Source organism: Sciurus carolinensis, chromosome 8 (genome assembly GCF_902686445.1).
Source record: "Sciurus carolinensis chromosome 8, mSciCar1.2, whole genome shotgun sequence".
Classification (NCBI taxonomy): Eukaryota; Metazoa; Chordata; class Mammalia; order Rodentia; family Sciuridae; genus Sciurus; species Sciurus carolinensis.
In genome coordinates, this window is record NC_062220.1 from 114,300,744 (window position 1) to 114,316,119 (window position 15,376).

The following is a 15,376-nucleotide window of genomic DNA, read 5'->3' on the forward strand; positions in this document are numbered from 1 at the left end:
AGCCGCGCCAGGCGCACTGGCCCTGGTGTGATGATCCTCCACTGGCGACCGTGGACTCAACCCTCCTGGCCTCGCCTGGTCGGCCCGGCCTGCCCTCGGGAGCCTCCTCGGCCCACGGATGGGCTGGGGAAGTGGGGAGGAGCGAGCCGGAGCCCGTGCCGGGTGCGCCCCGCCGCTGCCTGACTCGGCGCCCGCAATCTGGGCGCCGCGAACCGGCCGCAGGAGCACGGATGCCCCCTGGAGCCGCGGGCTGGCAGGTCTCGGGTCCCGAGGCTGCCGACAGACTATGGGTACCACGGCCAGCACAGCCCAGCAGTCTCGGCAGGCACCCGCTTTGAAGGCCTCCTGGGCGGCAGCACGATGGACGGCCGACATTCCCTCAGCATCCACTCCTTCCAGACCATGAGCTTGCACAACAGCAAGGCCAAGTCCATCATCCCCAACAAGGTGGCCCCTGTCGTGATCACGTACAACTGCAAGGAGGAGTTCCAGGTCCACGACGAGCTGCTCAAGGCCCATTAGGCGCGGGGCGGCTCTCCAACGTCACCCCGGAGCACTGCCTGGTGCAGGGCCGCTACTTCCTGGTGTGGGATGTCACTGAGAAGGTGGACCAGCTGGGCACCTCGGAGAGCTGCGGGGCCCCCAACTTCCGGCAGGGGCGCAGTGGACTCGCCATGTTTGGCATGGGGCAGCCCAGCCTCTCAGGATTCTGGCGGGTCCTCCAGAAACTTCAGAAGGATGGACACAAGGAAGGCGTCATCTTCTGTGTGCGGGAGGAGCCCGTGCTGTTCTTGAGTGCCGGCGAGGACTTTGTGTCCTACACAAAGACAAGCGGAACCTCCACGAGAATCTCCAGGACCTGGGTCCTGGGAGCCTGGCAGAGCGGTTGGAGCTGGCCATCTGGAAAGAGATCTACGACTTTGCCCAACTGAGTGGGAATGCTTACCACGTTTACCACAGTACAGAGGAGCTGGGGTGGGAGCCCCAGGCCGTGACCCTCCAGGGCGAGGACGTCGAGCATGTGACCGAGGAGGTGTACAGGCGGTCCCTCTTCCTGTAGCCCACCTACAGGTACCAGTGCCTACCCCTACCTGAACAAGGTGCCCCTTCGGAAGCCCAACTGGACGCCTTCCTCAGAGTCATCAGGGAGACCCCCAGCCTTTGCAACTCAGAGATGCCCACAGGCCTACCCCCCTGCTCTTCAGCTGCCAGTCAGGCGTGGGCAGGACCAACTTGGGCATGGACCTGGGCATCCTCGTGCTGTTTCACCACAGTGAGATTATCTCTCAACCAGAGTCCATCCCTCTGCAGACCAAGCCACTGGCCATCCCTCTGCAGACCAAGCCACTGCCCATGGAGCAGTTCCAGGTGATCCAGACCTTCCTCTGCACCATGACCCAGGAAAGGAAGGTGGTAGAGGAGGTGGACAGGGCTGTCGCCACCTGTGCAGAGCTGAAGGAAGTGGTCCTGGAAAGCCAGAGGCAGCTGGAAGGCATCCAGAGCAGGGCACAGGGAAGCGGTCGCCAGCATGAGGCCGGGCAGAGAGCGCTGCGGAGCCTGGAGCGATACTTCTACCTGGTCCCCTTCAACTACTATCTCTACAAGCAGAACACCCTGACCTTTGCCCTCAGTTTCAGCCGCTGGCTGTGTGCCCACCCTGAGCTATACCGCCTGCCTGTGACACTGAGCTCCGCGGGGCGTCCGGCTCCCAGGGACCTCCTTGCCAAGGGCTCACTGGAGGTAGATGACCTCGTCCCTCCAGACGCGCTCAGCGCCATCAGGGAGATGGATGTGGCCAACTTCCGGCTAGTGCCCCACATGCCCATCTACAGCATGGGCCAGCCCAGCGCCAAGGCCCTGGGCAGCATCTTGACCTACCTGACTGATGCCAAGAGGAAGTTGTGGCAGGTGGTCTGGGTCAACCTGCAGGAGGAGGCTGTGCTGCAGTGTTATGGTCACACACAGTCTGCAGTGGTCCGGGGCCAGCCCTGGTCCCTGATCAGCTAGAGGCCCTGGAGAACCAGCTGAAGGCCCACTTGAGCACACTACCCCCCAACATGAAGGGCCACCGAGCCCCAGGTTCCAGACGTGCCTCACCATGCGGGAGGTCTTCAGCCCAGCCAGCACCGAGGGCCCTGCCCCGGCCTCACCTACCACCGCATCCGGGTGCCCGACTTCTGTGCCCCACCGGAGGAGGACCTTTTTTTTTCTTTTTTTCCCCCGGTGCTGGGGATTTGAACCCAGGACCTTGTGCTTGCGAGGCAAGCACTCTACCAACTGAGCTATATCCCCAGCCCGGGAGGAAGACTTTGACTGGCTGCTGGAGGCCTTGCAGGCTGCTCTTGCCAAGGACCCAGGCTCTGGCTTTGTGTTCAGCTGCTTCAGTGGCCAGGGTCGGATCATGACGGTAATGGTGGTGGCCTTGCTGGCCTTCTGTAGCATCTAAGGCTGCTCCAAGGTGGGCGAGGAGGAGCTGGTGAGCATGTCAGATGCCAAGTTCACCAAGGGCGAGTTTCGGGTGGTGATGGAAGTGGTGCAGCTGCTGCCTGACGGGCACCACATGAAGAAGGAAGTGGACATGGCACTGGACAAGGTCAGTGAGACCATGACACCCACACACTACCACCTGCGGAAAATCATCATCTGCACCTACCGCCAGGTGAAGGCCGCCAAGGCGGAGCAGGAGGCTGGGAGGCTGCAGTTGCGCGGCATGCAGTACCTGGAGCACTATGTCTACCTGATCCTCTTCAACACCTCTACCTGGAGAAGACCCGCTCCTGGCAGAGGCCCTCAGCACCTGGATGCGGGAGGTGGCCTCGAAGGCCGGCATCTACGAGATCCTAGACCAGCTGGACTTCCCTGAGCTGGAGGACCTGGAGCGTCAGCCAGCCCTTCTCGTGGCTACGACACCGGTGGCAGGAGCAGAACCTCAGTCCCAAGCCCTCTGCTGATGGGGACTTCCTGTAGGGAGACTTCCCTGTCCCTCCTGCAGGGCAGGTTGGGGGCCCTGTGTTTCTGTGACTGGACTGGCCCTGGGGTGCCGGCCTTGAGGACACGATTCCCAGCTGCCTAGAGAGACTGGAGTTTGGGAGCCTTTTCAGAAGGAGCTTCGTGTAGGACACATGATGGGCACAGCTCTGTGCAGCTCCTCTGGTCCTTATGCAATAGGGAGCTGGGCCCTGGTCATATCACTGCTTTATAGACCAGGTCACCCTGCTGTCCATCTGGTGACGCCAGGAGGGTCTCATGGGCACTGACTGCAAGTCCCCCAACCCTCTCTGCTCCTGTGGGCAGAGTCCTCCAGCCAAGCCACCCTCCTCACCGAGAGCACGACAGGCAGTTCCCGCTAACCCCTGAGTTGTGGGCCTCAGCTTCCTGGTAGTCTGCGGAATTATTCAAACAATCACATCTTCCGGTGGGAATCTGGGGTGTCCTTGCCATTTGGATGCTACAAAACCTACCTCCTATGGCCTCTGTTTATGCTGTCCCCAAGCCCCCCCATGTGGCCCTGCATGGCAGGCAGTGTCCCCCCGCCCCTGATGGGAACACGAGTGACTGACAACCCGCTCACAGTCTCCTCTGCCTGGTGTCAGCTGTCGTGTGTTCTGCCCTCCCATGACCTTAGGATGAGACCCCTCCCTCGCCAGCAGGGAAGAGGAAGCACTCAAAGTAGACATGATGGGTTTTGTGGAGGATCCCTGAATGGGCCTTGGTGAATGTCCAGGAAGGAGGATGACTCTGAGATGAGCAGGGCTGGATGGTTGTCCCTGGGAACCCGGCCTGAGTGAGGGGCAGTGCATCCTGGAGAAGGGGCCTTGGGGACTGGGGATTGTGGGAGTGGGGCTGAAGGAGAGCTAGGGACTTTTCCTTGGCTGGTTCTGCAGAGCTTCAGAGAACATCAGTTAGTGGAAAAGGCGCCGTCCAGAGCACAACTGCGTTGGTTTTTTTGCAGGAAGACTCATCCAGCTCTCCCCTTGGCCCTCAGAGTCAAGTGTTATTATCCCATTTTCCTGATTAGGAAGTGGAGGCTGAGAGGTCAAGTCCTGGGCATGCCATAGCAGGTGTCAGGGGACAGTGCTGTGGGGCAGGGGCTGGCCCAGGAGCTTAGCCGGCCCTTTCCTGGCATGTGCTGGTGGCTCCATGTTCTTCTTTTTCCCAAGATTGGAGAGAGACTGTAGGGAGAAGTCCTCATCAGAGGGCCTCAGTGGGCCTCTCCCCTGAGCAGCTGGTGTACTCTGATGGGCATCAGGTCTGTGCCCCTGGAGGCCTGCTGGCTCCTTTTCAGGGATGGTAATTATTAAAGTGACATTTTCAACCAAAAGGGCTGGTGGGCTATCCAGACAACCTGTCTGTATGGCTGCCACCCCCGGTCAGCTCCCAGGGCGCGTGGAGGTGGCAGAGGCTGGAACTAGGCTTCCTTTGCTTCTGTTGGACAAGTGTGGCCTGGAGAAGAGCTGATGTCAGGGCACCTCTGAGGGAGCTTTGCGTTTTCTTAGTTTTCAGTTTATTTTTTGCTATTTTTTCCAGTGTTGGAGAGGTTCCACATGCCAAATATTTCCGACATATTTGTAGGTATCAGTGATGACTGGGCTGGCATCAGAGCCCAGGCGAGGCTGGGGAGCAGCTGGAGGCATCCTCAGCGTGGTTGGCGATGCCCTGACCCTTCCTTCATCCTGCTAGAGAGGTTGTCCAGTGCCAGAGTTGGGGTCTTGGTGGGGAAGAACCCAAGCCCCTGTTGGTCTACTCCCACTTTTTTTTTTTTAACTGTTCTCTTTCCCATTTCTAAAGTGAAATCCAGTGTGAATATTAATATGCTTATAGTTGAAAGAATCAAATGGTAACAAAAAATTACAGTCCTGGCCCTACCCTTGCCCAATCCCCAGTCCCACTCTCCAGGGAAGCCGCTTTCAACCCTTCCAGCTGTTTTTTCTGAGTTTTGCCTCCATGCTATTATTTATTTGTCTTTCTGTTCTGAGAAATGAGACTTTTCTAACTACCTCCTTCATTCTTTCCCACAATCCTCCCAATGTGCTTATATTGGTTGTCATTGGTTAGGTAAATAGTCAGTGTATACATTATCATACCTTTGTAAATATTGACTTCTCCTTTTTTATTTCCCTATACCTTTTTGTTTTCCCTGGAGTTAATCATTGCCTTGGTTTTTTATTTTCATGGTTTTTAATTTAGCTTTTGCAAATGTATACTTAGATGTTTTGAAAAGATTTCTGATGTCTATCAATCATATCTTCCAAATAGTCATAGACATTAGGTAATATACCTACTCCTCTTTTTTTCTCTCTCTCTCTCTAACCTAGAGCAGTTGTATCCATCATCCTTCCTTTTTTCATCATTCTGGGACTTCTTCCACGCTTTTCCTGTGGTTGGATCTCCTGTTACTTAGATCCTGTTTTGTCTTTTCTTCCTCTTGTTTTGCTGGAGCACATCCTCCAATAGCTTCCATGAAAGGATTGGGAGCTGATGTTCTGGTGACTCTGAAATCCTTCTACTAGAGTCATACTCTGCTCAGTCATTATAGTGGCCTCTACAATCCAAATAGAAAGAGACATCCAGAACAAAGTGACTGCCATGGTCCAGCAGAGTTCCTTTATGATGTCATGGAGTTCCAGGTGTCACAAGAGGAGGACAGGTGGCAGGTCATCAGCCTCCAGAGGCACCCTGCCTTCTGTACCTCAGGGTTCCCTCTAGCTGGTCTTGCCTTGCAGGTTAGTTCCTGCCCTCCCTGCTGGCCTGCTGTAGTGCAAAGCACCAATCCCATGGTTTGTGACCCCAGGGGACATCTGGAAGGGCTCCTGTCCCAGATAGTGGCCTGAGGCTCAGCCATGGGCATACCTCATGCTCACGGTGGTCACAAATCTTCTCCAATCTCTGATGTTATTGCTCTGCAGAAAAGGACACCCCTCCTGCCTCCATGCAACCTGCCTCCCCTCCCAGCTCTGTAGTGAGGGGGTGTCATGAGGACTAAGAGGGAGAGGCCTGAGCTCAGGGTCAGAGGCCAGGTCACATTCTTGGCTTCCCAAACCCAGCAACAATGGCTGGTCACTTGGTTCCACTTCATACACAAGGAAAGAGGTTCAGAGATCAGTAAGTACTTACTGTCCCATGGTGCTGGCGATGTTCCAATGAGAGCAATGGAAGGGATCCCATGGTGTTCAAACACCACACAGGGTTGGGGATCATTATTAATCTTGAAGGAAGTGAAGTCATTCCTGGGAGTCAGTTAATTTGCCAATTTGCCAAAATTTCCAGGGTCTGTTTTACCTGTGAGTCGAGGCTACACAGAACTGAGTTGACTTTCTGCAAGCCAAAGGGGCCCAGAGTTTCCAGGGGTTCATTTTACATTAAAAGAGTAAAAGCATCAGACCAGCCTCACGGCACATTAGACTCACCTGGAGGCTGCTTAAGCTCCTGCTGCCTGAGCCACCCTCCAGCTCTGGGCCCCTGCATCGGGTGCTCTTCAAAGCTCCCAGAGATCCCATCATGCAGCCAGATGGAGAACACCCCCATGGGAGGCTCCCTCTCAGGGTGGTTCTCACCCCTGGCCGCATTCAAAGGGGGACATTAAAGACCTCAGGTCAGGACTTCACCTGGAGAGCTGCATTTACCTGCCCCAGGCAATAGCAGCCCAGGTTTCCCCCTGGGAATTAGCTGTGAAGGACTGAGAATAGGCATGTGGGGACCCCTGGAGCTTTAGGATGTAAACCCACTTGCAAGGAGAAACCACGGGGAGCTGATGTCCCCTCTGAAGTCCCTCTCAGCTGCTTGTCTCTGCAGCTGCCACCACATTTCTTTCCAAACCATTTCCTCTGCCATCATTGCTGCCAATGTGGCAGACCTCGTGAACATGGGCTGAGGGCATGACAGGCGCAGCCTCTCAGCTCACTGTGACACTCTTCTGGGGTTAAGTGGGAGGGTCTGGATTTGAGGACTTCCCCTGAGTGCCTGCAAAGACACAGAGGTGGCTTCATGCTCCTCCATGGTGGAGAGACCGCCTGGAATCCGGGGACCCGCCAAGATGGAGCACAGAGAGTCTGGACTCTGTGAGTGTACCTCCATGGGAGGGTGGCCATTCAGAGCGGAAGCTGGCCTTTCCCCTGTAAGAGATGAAGGAATGTCAGTCTGTCCCATGGAGAGGACTTGCTCATGGTGTGGAGGTAACCAGCTTGTGCAGCTGTGGACCTCGTCACTTCCAAGTCCACAGAGAAGCCAGGCTGCCGCAGAGTCGCAGCGTTTAGATCCCACTTCTTCTCATTCCAAGGACACTCTCCCAGGCTGTCCTCCTGTAACTATTTGCTGTGTCTCCCGAGTGCCAGGCCCCTAGAGCTGCCCAGTGCTTGGAGAAAGTCTATAGTGCTGCCCTTAGGCCCCCACCAGTGCCAGGCTGGCTGGAGCCTGCATCAGAGGCTCTGAATGGAGGCAGAGGGATTCTGTGTTGGTTTTAACACTTGTTCACTGTTGACCTCAGACTTGGATGGCAATTCTCTAACCTGTCATATGGGATTATAACTGTTCTGCTTAACAGGACTTTGTGAGACTCAGACATGGTCATGTGAGTGGATTTGCTTTGAAAAACAATTCCAAGGCACATAAATGCCAGGGTTTATATTCAGGGCACCATCCCGCTGGCTCAGTGGTGCTACAAAGCTGTGTGTGGAGCCCCTGATCCCCCATGGAATCAAGCATGCAGTGAATTGCCTTGGGAAGCTCAACTTGCTGAGCGTGCACACGGTGAAGAGAGACCAGTGAGCCTGGCCTCTGCCTTTCTTTGGCAGCCTGGGAACTTGAAACGCTGCAACCCCTCATTCTCAAAAAATTCTTTATAACCCTTCAGAAGTTTATGTCTCTGCAGGTCCACATATCACAGGTGCACGACTGGATGGGCTCATTAAATCAGGAGCTAATGCCTGGGCTAATTAAATGCTTCTGACACTTGTTACCATCTGCTGGGGTTGAAGTGAAGTCAGACAGTTCAGTGTGTTTTATTGGAGCCTTTGAGTACCACCCTCGTGGGGCTGGCCTCTCCTGGGTTGAGCCCCAGGACTAGAGAAACACAGTTGAAAGATGGATTCGATCCTTAACTGATTTCCATTTTAAGACAGAAGCTGTGGGGATTATTACAAAATCACTCCAGTTAATTAAAAAATAAAAAGGTTTTGAAGTAATTTACTAGTGTTTGTGCATTTTGTCCTAGAGTGGTCTCTGTGGATATGCTAAATTCGGGGACCACGCGGCTTTCCCTTATCACTGACTGCAACAAGGAGACTCGGCGAGATTAAGCATTGACATTGATTTTCTTTGTCATCAGATGAAACCTTCAGCAGCTCTGAAGAATTTTAGTCAGGCTTTGAAAATTGATCTAATGGTTTCTCTAAAGGAGCCCTCATCTCCTCCTCTAGTAAACGCGTGAAATGTTCATTTGTGTGGTTGAAACGGCTGAGCAATTTGTTATTACATTCCCACTCTCCCCCAAAAGGCAGCCTTCTGCTAATTGATTTTCATGTGGAGGTTCGGTTCTGTTAGAAAGCGATTAGAAACTCATTATTCAAGAAGAGTGGGATGTGGCCCCTCGAAGGGGTTGGCCTCTATTTTTGCCAGCAGCAAGGAAGATGCTGGGCCCAGAGTGTGGTGCCATTGTGGGTCTGTGTCTCGGCTAGAGCAAGGACAAGGACTCATTTGGTCCTGCCTCCTGCACTTTCTGGCCTTGTGAACCTGACCCTTGTCTGGACGGAGCCCATCCTGCCCACACTTCAGGGTGCTGTGCCATTAAGTGGGTCGTGTAAGGGACTGTTGGGCCTGGTTCTTGGCCCACCATAGGTGCCCAGGGGATAGACCTTGTCCCCACGACAGAGGCCTCCGCAAAGGACCACTGGGCACAGGAGAGGAGTGACCAGCTACCTGGAAGGCAGGCACAGCTTCACAGAGGAGCTGACGCAGGAGTTGGGTCTTGTGGGGAGAGAAGGACAAAGGACCAAGGCAGGGAGGCCTGCTGTGTCCAGAGCAGGCTGAGGGCCAGGCTGGAGGGTGGACGGGGCTGTTCAAGAACAGACAGCGAGTACTCAATGGTCCCCAGGTCAGCTCAGGCTGTGTGGCTCTCAGGGGTCCTCTGCCACCCAGATACGTCTCCTCCACTGGCTCCCATTCAGAGCACCCCAGAGACAATGCTGGAAACCAAAGCCCGGAATCCCGAGGGAGTGACACGGGGTGCATCCATGGGCTTCCCAGGGCCCCCACTGGGTTGAGTCCCAGACTGCAGCATGCCCTTAGATGGCTTGTCTGCTTTTTGGGGTCACTCCCAAATAGTGCCCTGCTGTTTCTGCCTTCAGGGGAGCCCCACTAAGGAAGGAAGGCCACACCTCCCATCTACCCCACCCAACCTGCCCTCCCTGGTCAGATCCTGAGAAGAGGAAGAACGGGACCCAGGGCCTGCTCTGTGGCACCTACGTGGCAAGTCGACAGGTGAGAAGCCATGGCTAAGGGGTCGCTGGGCAAATGAGAGTCCAGCAACTTCTGCCCAGGCTCCAAGCTGCCCATGGAGTAACCAGAGCCTCTCCCGCCTCTGTCTCATCATAGACAAGGCACCTCCTCAGCTCCAAGCCCACCAGAAAGTGCCATTGCAAGAACTGCCCACTCACAGTTAGACCACTGACACCCCAGGAAAGACGGGTTCTGGTCCAAGTGCATCAGCTATCTTTCACCACAGCAATGCTGTGTAACAACCATCCCTCAGCAGCAATCAGCACCGAGCACTTCTTTTTGTCCACAGGAAAGCTGTGGCTTGTCGAGACCCAGATGGGCTCTTCCATGCATCTGCCATCATGTGGCTGGGAACAGCCTGGTTCTCTCCACAGTGGGGACAGCATCCCAGGAGAAGGTGGAGTCTGAGCTTCAGCTGGCATGACTTCACTTTTGCTTCATCCTCTTGGCCAAAGCAAATCAGAGCAAGGAGTGGGCACAGATGCTACACAGCAGATACTACATGGTCCTGCCCACAACGGGTGCAAGTAAAGCAGAGGGCAGAGGATTGAGGCCATTTTGGCCTCAATCTACCTCACTAAAGTGTGGAGCAGCCTTGTATTGGGGAAGGAAGCTGATCAGATCCCTGTTCTGTACTCCTTGCTGTGTGGTCTTGGGTTAGGTACTGAACTCCTCTGAGTCTCAGTATCCTCATGTGTAAAAGGAGATTAAGGCTCCTGTGAGGGTTCCTGTGTGGGCAATTCATTCATTTAGCAGGTATTGATTGCATGCAGTGTGTGTGCTAGGCCTTCTCTAGGCTGTGTTACTGACTTAAACACATAGATTTCTGTCCTTGCGGGTTACACTGCAGTAACAGGACATGATGAACTGGAAAGATGGCAAGTGAATTAAACAGAACGTTGGAAGGTGTATGTGCTGTGGCCAAGTGAGGTGGGGAGGAGTGTGGGAGGTGTGGGGCATGGAGGAAGGAGGTCATCTGCAGCAGGCGTCAGAGAAGGCTGAGGAGGTGACATTTGACTCCGGTGTAAAGCTGAGGAGGGAGTTAGCCTTGTGTACCCCTGGGAAAGGATCAGTCGGGCATCAGGAACAGCCAGTGCAAAGACCCTGAGGCAGGAGTGTGACTGGAGCAGCGTGAGGGGAGCATGGGAGGAGCGGAGGGCACAAAGGTAACAGGTCTGACCCTGCGGAGCCTGCAGAGCCCCTGCACACCCTGCCATCTGGTTTCCTGTGCAGAGTACGTCATGGTGGGTGGGGGTGGTAGTAATCCAAGATGGTGGTGGCTAGGTGGCTAGGTGGGGACAGCTGTGGTCCCACTCAGGGCAGAGTCTTCAGAGAGACTGAGGAAGTGAATGTTTGCAAGGCCTCCTTTCAGGGCCGTGAGGTGGCACACACTGGCGCTAGTCTTGCTGGCTTGGGCTGCAGCCCTTCCTCTGCCGCCCATGGCCTTGGTGGCAATGTCCCTTTTTCAGGCAGTGCCACACGTTTAGAATGTGCTCGACTCTGCAGCGCCAAGAGCAGGGCTGGCCCCAGGTGAATATCCAAACCCATGACCTGGCCTTGATGATGGTGTGACCCAGTGACTGCAGAGCCCAGTGGTCCATGGAATGCTCAGAGTCCTGCCCGGCCTCTGCTGTCCCCACCTGAACACAGTGGAGGTGAGGAGGCCCCAAGGCTGCTCCCTACAGCACCTGACCCACCCCTTTGTGTGCTGGGGTGGGTGGGCTCCCCGTGGGTGGGCTCCCCAGCTCCTCCCAGATCAGTTCCAGGGGGCAAATGCTGCCCAGCTGCTGTGACTCCCTGAGGCTTTGGTGGCTGATCATCCTTTTCACAGCCCAGAGAGACCTGCTCTTCCCACCAGCCCTGCAGGAGGGTGGGCTCGTACATGAGGCCTCGTGTGTCCAGGCCAGGGTCTGGACCCGGGGAGAGCTGGCTCGGGGAAGCTGCCCTCGGGGGGTCTCCATCTGCGCTTCCCTCTGGGGTCCTGCACCCCCTCTTGTCGCTGTCACCCACCTGCTGTGGGAGGAGGCCCAGCTCTGCTCCTTGAAGAGGGTTCACTAAATGGACAGTGGGAGGGAGCGGGCGTGCAGGCTGCCTGTCAGGCTCTTTATGTAAGTAAATGGCTGAATCAGGAAAACATCTCTGAGCACCACCTGTCTCCATCTGAGCTTTGAAAAATCTGGTTACATAGCAATGTTCTCATTGCTCCGAAAACAAGAAGGCGGCCATCGGCCTCCCTCCTGCTCTAAGTGGGGATCATCTGCTCTGCTGTGGACTCTTCCTTCTGGCCACGGCTGGCCAGTGCTGGGGACACGGCCCAAGGGCCTGCCGGGAGGGCCAGGGCCCCCGCTGCCCACGGCTGCCTCACGAATGCAACAGTGTGCTGCTGTTTCCCGTCCTCCACATCCCTGTGGGGCTCCTGAGCCAGGGAGGCTGGGCGACGGAGTCACCCTGACTGGCACCCCTCCTCCCATGCCTTCTGGCTCTGTGATGTAGACGTCCTACATCTACCTAGCCGAGTCCATGTAGCTCTGAGCAAGGCAGAGGCAGGAGGGCAGGAGGGAGGTGGCTTAGGTGGCCAAGCAGGGTGTCAGTGATGAGCACAGAGATGTGACAGCCGTAACAGTGACCCCGGATGAAAATGCTGTGGGGGCCACTGGAGGACAGAGCTCACACTGGACAGATGCTTTTCAAATGTGTGTTGGCCTCTCTGACCCTTTTCTTTTGCTTATTATACTCTGATATCAACGGGAGTCCAAGCAGAGAAACAACACATCCCAGGTATTTTGGTCGGAGGAATTTAACACAGGGAACGTTGGGAAAGCTGATCCTGGGCACAGTCCTTGACCCCTGCCCCGTTGCATGGGAGCAGACCTGGGCCTGGGCATTTCCTCTTGAAGACAAAGAGCTCTGCCAGCCTGTGCTGCGTGTCCCTTGGGATGTTATTCCCTGCTTTGCCCTCGACGGGGACTATTGCTGCTCATACGTGTGCCTCATGTGGCACTGGCCACCCCCTGCCATATCTGTTCCTGGTGGGAAGGGAACCATCTTTTGCCTGAAGCCCAGAAGGGGCATGTTTATACTGTCTTCTTGCTCTGGCTGTGGGGCCACCCATGCTGTGGAGGCTGGTGGTGCTGTCCCTCTCTAGGTGACCACAGCACCATTCCATCCAGTATCTCTTCAGCTGGTGGCCTGGGGCTGCTGCTCCTGCAGACAGGGCCCTCCCTGCTGTGGGTCTTCCCCTGGAGGTGGCCACAGGTGTCAGCTGCTCTGCTGCCCAGGAAGAAGGAAGAGCTGAGAGTTTGCAGGGCAATGAGGCCACTCAGAGGTTGGCCAGGAGAGGAAGCTGCCACCATCAGTGGAGATGGAGGGTCACAGCAAAGTGGAGATGCCAGGACTTGGGACTAGGTCTCATGGAGGGCCACTGGCATGGTCCCACAGAGAAGGCACAGCCTGTGGCAGAGAAGAGGAGCAGGGACTCTTCAGGCGTCCGCCCTCCAGGCCCCCAACAGGTCCTTCCCACCGATTGAAGCCAGTCGGCAGCCAAGGGACATGGAAACCCAGGAAGTAGCCTGCAGGGCTCAGACCAAGAGCATGGTGCAAGGGAGGGCAAGGAACAGACCAGAGGACCACAGACCCCAGACCACCCAGTGACGACTGTGTACTCAGGACAAATGCCAAAAGGGACTAAGACCTCGGCAGGGCTGGCTTTCTGTGAGTCCTCTTTCCCTGTCACATAGATGCCATCTCCCAGGGTCTCACATGGTCTGCCCTCTGCACCTGTCTGAATGTCCTCTTCTTGTTAGGACACCAGGGAGATGGAATTGGGGCCTACCCACCTGGCTTCACACCACCCTCATGATAACTCAGGCCCCGTCTCCAACACAGCCACGCTCTGAGGTGCTGGGGTTGGGACCTCAAGCTGTGAATTCATGGGGACACAATTCAGCCCAATGGAGTCCCAGAAGCGCTGCTCCTTAGGGCCACACAGACCAGTCCTGCCACAGTGAGGGAGGGGACCACAAAGGGCAGGCATGCTGGCAGGTGAGCCACATGCTGGCAGGTGAGCTTCCTGGGACTCCATGAGGCCCCCAGGGGAATCCTTCCCAGTCCTTCCATGGGTCTCTGGGAGCTCTCTGCACGTACCTGTGTGTGCAGCTCTTTCTGCAGACGTACAAGCAAATGAAGTTCACACACACTATCTGCTCCTACTTTCTTTCTTAGCGAGGTCACAGAGAGAGCCTTGTCCTTCATAGAACCCACCATTTCTGCAGCTGGTTCCCCAGATGCCTGAGTTCTTTCCAGTGTCCCGTCACTTCTGGTACTTCCGACATACCACTGCGACATGGTCCACGTATCTGCCATTCTTCACCTGTGCTGGTGATAGTAGGACCAACACCAGCTGGGGAGTGGCTGGGTCAAAGGCCACTGGCCTTGGTGAGCTGTCTGATGGCCACATTGCTCCTGTGGAGCATCTTCCCAGTCCCACTCCTGGAGGGCCTGTCCCCATAGCCTCCCTGACATGGCCTGGGGGCCACACTCCCACTCCTGCCAGTGTGATAGGTAAAAAGTGGCATCTCCACGTAGTCGTCTGTGAGGTTGAGGTGAAATCTGCACAACGCAGGGTCAGCCATTTAAGGTGAGCACTTCGGCAGCATTGAGGACATGCACCGTGCTGGGCAGCTGCTGTGCCTGTCAAGGAAATCCCAGAACCACTGGGCGGTCACTCTTCACCCCCTACCCCAGGGCCCTGGCTGCCACCAATCTGCCATCTGTCTCTGTGGACCTGTCCTTTCTGGACATTTCATGGAGATGCTATCATGTGCATGTGACCCTTTGTCACTGGTTTCTTGCACTGTCACCTGTCTGCACAGTGGCAGGCAGAGTCCTTGTCTGTGTGAGTCATTCAACGTGGTGAATGACCACGTTGGGCTTATCCAGTTGTCTGCCAAGGGGCCTCGGTGGTCTCCATCTTCATGTGGCTTCTGTTCGTGATCCCTCCTCGTGGACCAGGTCAGGTGCTCTCTGGGGCCCCTTCCCGAACAGGCATTGGCTGAGGTGGTTGCAGGATGCAGCTCAGGGCCAGAACAGTGTCCAAGTGTCCCAGTCTCAGTTTGGTGCTCTGTTTGGATTCCTGGGACTTCTGGGTGTCAGAGGAGGATGGGCTTCCTTAGGGACAGGCTTGCCTGGGTGTCTGGGCCTGCTGGCAGTGGAAGGAGGGCCCAGATGCCCCTATCACCTCTTATTGAGCGCTTTATGGGTGCCTGGCACCCCCTAGGCACTGCACGAGCCACCTCCTTGGACCCTGCAGCAGCTCTGGTTGGTTTCTTACTCCCCACCACAACTGAGGGAACTGCCAGAGCCACCTGGGAACAGGACCTTAGACGGCGAAGCACCGGAGGCCCGGGTCTCAGCAGCAGGACAGCTCAGCACACGCACTGAGGATGTGCCCCATGCCCTCTGCGAGGTCTCCCTCTCCAGATGACTGCCCCAGGGTGACTCCTACTGCGGTCCACTCTCCTGGCACCTCATCCATCAGCCCCTGAGGACTTCTCCTTTTAATGCTTTGTATTAGTAATCTGTTACACTTAACAAAGTGCTCCAAAGGTAGCAGCTTAAACCAATAAACATTGCTACCTCGGTTCCTGAGAATCAGGGACCTGGGAGTGGCCCAGCTGAGGTAGGTTCTGACTCAGCCTTTCCTGAGATTGTCATCAGGCTGGCAGTCAAGGCTGTGACATTCAAAGGTTCCAAGATGGCTCCTCATGCGGCTGCCGAATGGAGGTTTTGCTTCTTCTTTGATTGGGTGTGAGGTTTGGGCCCCTTGCCACATAGATCTTTCTACAGGGTTAGTTGAGAGTTCTCACAACGTGACAGTTGACTTCCC

General features: G+C 55.8%; 1 pseudogene; it reads left to right on the forward strand.

Annotated features, from left to right (window-relative positions):
• Window positions 1-286: 286 nt before the first annotated feature.
• LOC124990159 (paladin-like) lies at window positions 287-2,967 on the forward strand (annotated as a pseudogene).
• The last annotated feature ends 12,409 nt before the right edge of the window (window positions 2,968-15,376 follow it).